This window comes from Camelus dromedarius, chromosome 2 (genome assembly GCF_036321535.1).
Source record: "Camelus dromedarius isolate mCamDro1 chromosome 2, mCamDro1.pat, whole genome shotgun sequence".
Classification (NCBI taxonomy): Eukaryota; Metazoa; Chordata; class Mammalia; order Artiodactyla; family Camelidae; genus Camelus; species Camelus dromedarius.
This window is the reverse complement of record NC_087437.1, coordinates 21,438,734-21,446,815: the sequence shown is the minus strand read 5'-3', so window position 1 is coordinate 21,446,815 and position 8,082 is coordinate 21,438,734. Positions and strand designations below refer to the sequence as shown.

Sequence of the window (8,082 nt, the reverse complement as noted above, 5' to 3'; positions counted from 1 at the left end):
AAAGTCAAGATTCCCACCCAAGCCGGGGAAAGGGAGGGGGAAAGGGTGTGTCTATAAATTTTAGGCCTCAGGCCTGCAGCTTGCCCCAGAGGCGGCTGGGGAGCCAAGTGACGGGGTCGCTGCGGGGTACCTACTGGGAACCTCGGGTGGAAAACCCAGGGTAGGGCAGAGTGCCTAAGCCCCCACTCCTTTACCTCGCGGCCCCCTCCTCTCTTTGGGAAGCCTGGGGGCGGGGTTTGTTTACTCCTTGCACGCACCGACGGCCTGGCCAATCCGTGGGGAGAGGCGCCTTACGTCACTCATCCAGAGGGCCAATCGGCGCTGACCGTGCTGCTCCGCCGCCAAACCTCGCGCGGGGGAAGCGGGGCAGAGGCAGGCAGGGCCGGGCGAGGGCGGTCGAAGCCGCCAGCGATCTCGGCTGCAGCCGCCGGCGCTGCTCTGTACGCGGGGCGCGCCCTGACCCTTCCTCTTTGGGCAAGCTCGAGGGCGCGCGCGCGGTCGGCGTCCCGGGGCCTCGAACTCCAGGGCGGCGATTGGGCAGGCCGCGGATTGCTCACCCTGCCCCGAGCGTGAGTCCGCCGGCACTCGGCCGCCGCCAAGCGCGGGCGCCACTGGAGCGGCGGCGCCCGAAGACGCGCCTCGGGCTCGAGGAACAGCCCTGCGTGGCCACCTCGTCCTCTGCAGCCGAGCGGCGGTAAGGTCCAGGGCGCGGGCGCGGGCCCCGTGCAGAGGGCCTCTAGACCCGGCCCGGCGTGTTCCGGGGCAGGTTTCCCTCCCTGCGCCTCCGGGCCCCGTGTCACCCGAGTCCCATCTGTTTATTCCCTTGCGTTCTTCCAGGCCTAGCGAGTAACCCTTGAGTGTCTGGAAGGGGGTGGGAGAGTCGGAAATAGGAGACCCCCGCCCCACCCCCCACAGCAAATTGTGGGGAGGCACTGTCCCTGAGTCACGCCTCGTGGAAGAGAGGAAGGGCTGCTTTCTCCTCTCGGTACCTTCAGGGGAGGAGGATGGCTTCTAAGTCTGGTGTTCTGACTTTTCCTCCTTTCATGATCCACACGTCTCCATCTGTATTTTAGTTGTATTTCAGGTGTGTTTCAGAATTCCAAAGGCTTGTGCATTTGGAAGAGCCTCATAGCCCGCATAAGGGAACTTTTCTCTGAGACAGAGGATCACTTTTTGGGCCCAGATGCCTCTGAGACGTCCAGAGACCCAAGGTCCCTCTCTACAGAAAAGTGTAAAAGGTTTTTGTAGGATCTTGCAGAGACAGTTCAACTAACCGATGAGCGCTCGGCGTCTGGTGCCAGCTTGTGTTACCTTGCCTTGTGCGGTCTCAGTTTCTTCATCTGTAAAATAGTAATATCCACCTATTGGGGGTGTTGCTAGACGGAAAAGGACTAATCGGCAGAATCATTTGGAACAGAGCTTACCCCATATAATGTTACCTGCCCTGCATGCATTAGGCATTTTTGTTATTGACCACCGTGAAAGATGGTTTAGAAAATTTCCCCGTATTGTCTTTTCTCTTTTTCTGTTGAAATGGTTAACGCTCATCCCTTTCCGTATTCACTGCTGAAGCTCCCTTGAGCCTTTGAATACTTTTCTCTTCCTCATTCTATCTCAAAGGACTCAGACTCCCTGTCCGACTTCTTTACTCTCTTTTTAGTAAATCAGTAGCTCATTCCCTTCCTTCCTCTTTCTCCCCCAGACCTTAATGCTGTGTTTTTTCATTTGCCTTTTATAGCCTAATTTTTTCTGGGCCACTTTTCTTTCCTCTTATTGGCTTGAAATCATCTTCACCTAATAGAGATATAGTTGATCTCTATATAGATCTGTCCTCTATGTGGTGTAATCATGACCCTACCTTCTGTACAAAATTAAAGAGAATAATTAAGTTGCTCTGATATTGCATGTTGCTTTTCCATTTCATGGGTTAGCCTATAATTTAGCTGAGGCTTTATCACTCTCCTGTTACTGTAATAAATCTTTAATGACAGTGTCCATTCTCAAGTAGCACCCGGAGAAAAATCAAATGCCTAGACCCCGGATTCTGTCACACTTGAGTGCTGGCTCTGGATGCATTTGTTATTTATTAGAACATCTTGTGCCTGGAACTAGAGTCTAGGCTCAGGGCAGACATGGTGTCTGTAGCACTGCTCTGGCAGTGCACTTGCAGCTTCAGCAGTGTGGCACTTATATTGAATAAAGGCCCAAGACTTATTAAACTCTCCTTTTTCAGTTCTCTTTATTTCTGGTTGTTTAATGAAGAGAGAAAACAGAATTTTCAAGTGTGTGATAACTTCATATTACCATTTTTTGATCATGTAACTTTCCCCCCAACTCTTGTAAATATGTGGTCCATTTGGCACCTTCAAGTTTTTCCCTTGCAGCCAAAATTCTTAACTGTCTGAGCTATGTCCTCTTAATACAGCTTGAAATTGGATGTACAGATATGTTTCTCCTTAATGTGGAAAGCATTTGTGGATGAAAATTATACGCTGAAACACACCCTGAAGGATTCAAAGATTGCTTTTTGTAATTAGGAATTGAAATGTGAATATACCTTTACTTTTTTTTTTAACGTGGTAGAAAGACTGCTTTGTTTTCTTGCTGTTGCTGTGTTATGTTTTATAAATCATGCATGAGTTATTCATATTTACATAGCACTTTACCATTTTTGAAGCTCTTTTAGGTATATGAAAGTTCTTAGAACATGGAGAAGAAACAGACTAAGCCAAAATTAAATTCATGGCAAAGTTAGTGAATTAGAACCTAATATTCTGTCTTCTAGTCCACTGTTTCTTCTTTTGTCAACCTTAACTGTTAACTACAGATAAAACTTGAAAAGGGGGAGTTTAAGATGAAGTCTTAAAGAGGGGGAAATACCTAATTTGGCCATTAAATGTTAGATATTGAGTAGTATATTAGTGCCCTTTTTTTTCACCTTTACACTGAGGTATGTTTCTTTTAAAGATTAAAATAAGCCATCCTATATATGAACTTACTTACAGTCAGTTTACGTTGTCACTTAGCAAACTTGATTTCACTGTTTTTCTGAACTTACCATATTTTAAACTCTTATTGTAAGAGGTGTGTATCTTAATGTATCTTAGAAGAAACCAGAAAGCATAGAGTTGAGTTTTCGTATGTCATAAAATTTTAAGTTGTAATGAATTTTAAAGATAATTAAATACATTCATCTCTTCATACTTGAATCTTTTCCATTTTAACCTGGGATATATGACTCTAGGTATGGGACATGAATAGATTTAAAAAGTAGATTTGTGAACCCTTGGAAATTTTATACAAAATTATATGCATTTGTATATTTTTCTGGAGAGAAGAGCCATAGTTTCTTAGGCAAAGATATTTGGACAACTCTAATTTTTATAAAATTATTTCTTTCACTGAATTAGAAGTTATATCTTCACTGGTGCTAGTTCTGTCTCCTCTATATGTTTTCAGATATTTAAAGCTACTTCATATATCCTACTGATTCTTTTCTTCACTAGACAAGATATTCTCAGTTTTTACCTTCTAATGATTTTTGTTGTTTGATCTGCATCTTCTCACAATACTGATGGCTTATTTGTGGGTGTGTCTGTTCGCCCAAATTCTTCTTAAAAGTGTAGTAGCCATGGGGGTTGGGGTATAGTTGGTAGAGCACATGCTGAGCCTGCCTGAGGTGCTTGGTTCAATTCCCAGTACCTCCATTTGAAAAATAAAAATAAAAAGAAACTGGAAGTGTAGTAGCCATAATGAGACATTAACCAGTAGAGAAGACCATAAGTTATCTTTCTGATTTTAAAGCATGTACTTTAAGAGTAGACTTGCTTCTCTGGCAATGATATTGCACTGTTAATTCATGATAATGTCCTGTCTAAGAAGATGAACTCTGGGTCTAGCCTGCCTGGGTTTAGATCCTGGCTGTACAGTTTATCAGCTGGGTGACCTTGAGTAAATTTTGTAAACCTTTTGGGGCCTCAATTTTCTCATCTGTAAAATGGAATTTACAGTAGTACCTATTTCATAGAGTTGTTTTAAGGAATAAATGAATGCATATAATGTAGAGCATTTAGAGTGGTCCCTGGCATTTAAGTGCTATGTACATTACCCATTATTGACATTGTAATCAATTAGAATCTTTGAGTTGTTTTGTCGGTGCTCTCCCAGGTCTTTGATAGAACATTTTTTGGTAGGACTTTGCATTTATCTAAATTAAATTGTATCTTGTCAGGTTGGTTCCAGTATGTTGACTCTAAAAAAAAAATCTTGATTTGGTCATTCAGTACAAAAGACTTGAGAAACTATACGTTTGATAATGCTGACAGCCTTCATTTAAGTCTTACGAAAATGTTGCCTAGGCAGGCCTAAGAACAGAGGTCTTGCCCTGCTGGAGACCTCTCTTAGGATTGATTTTTAAAAACTTGTTTATTCTTTGGTTCAAGTTGTTCAGCCAATTAGAAATCCAGCTAATTTATCATTATCTACCTCAGATAGTTCCAGGTTTTCACAAGGAATATGTAAGAAATTTTAACACTTGCCTTCCTAAAGGCCAGATAATTTTATATACTTCATTTAAAAACTCCTGTCTGTTCAGTAACTGTCAGGAAAAGAGCATTAATTTGTCATTACTTGTCCTTAATGAAACTAGACTGGTTTCCAGTGGCGTGTGTTGGTTACTGCTTTTTTGTGTTCATAAAGTCCACTCAGTAATTGATTCTAACATCTTGCCTAGAGCTACATTTAACCTAAGTGGTCAGTAGTTGGCAAGACCCCCTTTCCCCAGCAGCGGTGTGGACATTCCATCTGGAGTGATAAACCTCACCGAAGGTTTGCTTGGAGCAGTTAGGAACTCTCTTTAAAAATACTCTCATCCGTATTGAGCTTTGGTTTCCATTAATTCATTGATTAAATTTATTACATGACCGTTTTGCGCAAGATGCCAATGCTTGTTTAACCCCATCCAGTCTGAAGAGAGTTTTTCTTGATAGAGATGCTGGAAACAGGTTAATCGACACCCATTTCTCTCCATTTCTACAGTTGTTACTGTAGCCTGGGCCTCCATCTCTACAGTAATAGCTTCCTATTGATCTTCCTTCTTTCCATCTTTTTCTGTCTCCAGTCCCTTAATCATTGCAGCCAGAGTCATCTTTGTTTTCAAAATGCATGTATCTCTTTAAAGTCTTTTCTTCCCCACTGGAAACATCTATAATGATCTAATGAGATTTTTTATTTTTGAGTACTTTCCAACTTCCTTATTCTGTTTTCTGTTTGCTATCCTTTTAAACTCAAGGTCCTCCCCTCACCCTTTTTTAACCTCCCTTATTCTTAAAGATAATACAAACCATCAGCCAGATAGCAAGCATGGAGAGGTGGTGTTCCCCCCCCCCCCAGCTGGACTTTGAGCTGGGCTTGTGCGTCACTCAGCTGACAGATGTGCAGTGCCTGCTATGTCACAGGCACCATGTGAGGCCCTGAGTTGACAGAGGAACATGACATTGCCTCCACCCTTGACGAATTCTAAGTGCAGGGAAAGATAGAATAGGGGAAAGTATTTGGAGAATCCAGAAATCTTTTTTTTTTTCCAAATACTCAAAAGCATAATAAGTTTATGTAACAGATTCCATTTTACTTTGAAAACAGCCAAGTTTTATTAAAGAATGAGCTTGTTAGGGGGAGGTGTAGCTCAGTGGTAGGATGCAAGCTTAGCATGCAGGAGGTCCTGAGTTCAATCCCCAGTACCTCCATTAAAAAAAAGAGTGCGTTTGTTAAAGTGACCAACTCAGTTCTATGTAAGTTAAATCAACAAAATAAACGTATTTTGTAAAATAACAAACCTCTAAGTGTGGAAGAACAGTGTGTATTTCAAAATTACCAAAATAAAATATTTAATAAAAACTGGAAGCATTAACTCCCCTCTTAGACCACTTGAGAGTGAACAATTAAAAAAATCAATCTACTAAGTTTTTTTTTTACTGCATCCTTGAAATTGTAATAGTGTGATATAAAACTACCTATAAAAGAGAAAGATTTATTACATGCTATTGGAAGACGTGGAGGGAGAGGGAGAGAAAGAAAGGGTAGGGGAGGAGAGGAGAGGATGATAACCAGCCACCATTAGAACTAGGGATGTAATGTACAACATGATGAATGCAATTAACACTGCTCTATGTTATATGTGAAAGTTGTTAAGAGAGTAAGTCCTAAGAGCTCCCATCACAAGAAAACATTTTTCTCTCTTTCATTTTGTATTCTATGAGATGATGGATAGTCACTAGGCTTATTGTGATAATCCTTTCATAATGTACGCAGATAAATCATCATGCTGTCTACCTGAAAGTTATACAGTGCTGTTTGACAATTGTGTGTCAGTATAACCGGAAGAGAAAAAAGAACGTATACAACTAACAAATAACAAGCTAATGAAAGTTTGGAAAAACTGTTAGATAAGTGATTCTGCACTAATTGTTACATTTTTAGCTATAAAGTCTTTACAAGTAGGAACATTATCTGAGCATGGTGATTATGTATTTTTAAGCTGAACAGATCAGTGTTCAAAGGTAACAGAATATATTACCTGTGCAGTCATTCTAAGAAACATCTGCTGAAAATCTGTGAAAAATGCCATCATATGTGAAAAGCAATAGAGTACTTACTGATGTTAACATTTTGCCTACAATTTTACCGTTAACTTCATACTGTTCAAGACATTCTGTATCACAGTTGCTGTAAAAAATAGTTACTAAACATAGATCTTTAAAGAAAATAATTTGTGGAACATTAACAATAGTGGTCAAAAAATGATTTCAGAAGGGTTTTTTTTCCAAGAGAGCTTATAAATAGGTAGTTTTTCAAATAGATTTTCGTAAGAACTATTTTGGTTGGAAAAGAAGTGGATGAGGGCAGCTTAAATTCTTATCTAAAAAAACCAATTACAATATGAATTCCTTGATTATTATATGGAAAAAGAATCATGAGCCTTGTTCTCTTGAAATCTTTGTACTGTCATAATAAAAACTTTAGATAACATGTCAGACAATTAAGATAACTTATTAAGCTTATTTTGAAATTGCAAAAATGAAAAAGCAAAAGGCAAACAATCATCTGATTTTAATTCAGGTGCCAAACGCTAATCATTGTTTGGAGGTTTTTGTCTTTTTAAAAAAGTGAAACATTTAATAAAGCTCAGGGATAAATGGAATAAATGCAGCTGTCTGATTTTCAAATATACAGAGTGCATGGTTTCTGTACATGTGTTTTGCTTCTTTCAAGTTTCAACTTTTCAGAGCTGGAACTCAGCAAAGCAGCTGTGAATAAGCAGGATTACTGTGGAAACAAGTAACGCAAAAACATTGTCAAAGAAAAATTCAAAACTGAAATTAGTTCAGTAGTACTATCAATGAGTTATTTTAAACCTAGAAAATGCTTTAGCATACATTTCTGTTAGGACGTAGCGGTATTTAGGTGTTAGCTGATGTTAGATGCTTTTCCAATTCATATCAGTGATTTTAGGTCTCTCAGTAGTAATAACTTCTTCCATTGACCTTAAAATTTGAGCAGAGATTAGCTAACGTAATTAGTAAGCTAGCTCATTACAAGGTAAAAGTGGCTAAATATTTTTTTTATAAATGGGCTCTCTCTGAAAGAACTAAAAAAAGTACTCCCTCTTCCCAGGTCAAATTAATTTCTTGTATTTTTACTATATCAGGTCCAACAGTATTCTTGGGACAATATGGACTATCAGATTCTATAACTCTGAGAAAGATCTACTCTGAGAAAGATCTGCTCTGAGTTGTTAATTTCATAGGCTAATTGAAGTTTTACTCTAGGGAAAAAAGTTCAAGACAATTGAATTTCCTCTCTTGACATAAGTGATATAAAATAAGAATAAATTTCAAGAAACTGAAACACTAAGCAAAAGCGTGTTAAACTAATGCTGAGGAAAAGACTTTTTAAAAAGGGGTCACCACATACAAAACCCTTCTTCCCCATAACAGAAAGAAATTTTAAGGGAGATGAGAGAGATTATAGTAAGTAAAGAAAATAAGGGATTCTGTTAAGATAAGCAGCTCGTTGGAAAAACTG

The 8,082-nt window shown here is 39.8% G+C and overlaps 1 protein-coding gene across 4 annotated transcripts in view; it reads left to right on the top strand.

The window, feature by feature from the left end:
* The first annotated feature begins 369 nt into the window (after nt 1-369).
* The window catches only part of TFDP2 (transcription factor Dp-2), a 156,239-nt gene continuing 148,526 nt past the window's right edge, over nt 370-8,082 (top strand). For 3 of the 4 annotated variants that reach the window (XM_031446362.2, XM_031446411.2, XM_031446264.2), the window contains exon 1: nt 371-694. The gene's annotated coding sequence lies outside the window, so the exon portion shown is untranslated. Of the gene's footprint in view, nt 695-8,082 lie in introns of all 4 variants that reach the window. The other variant, XM_064491736.1, reaches the window with a different exon arrangement.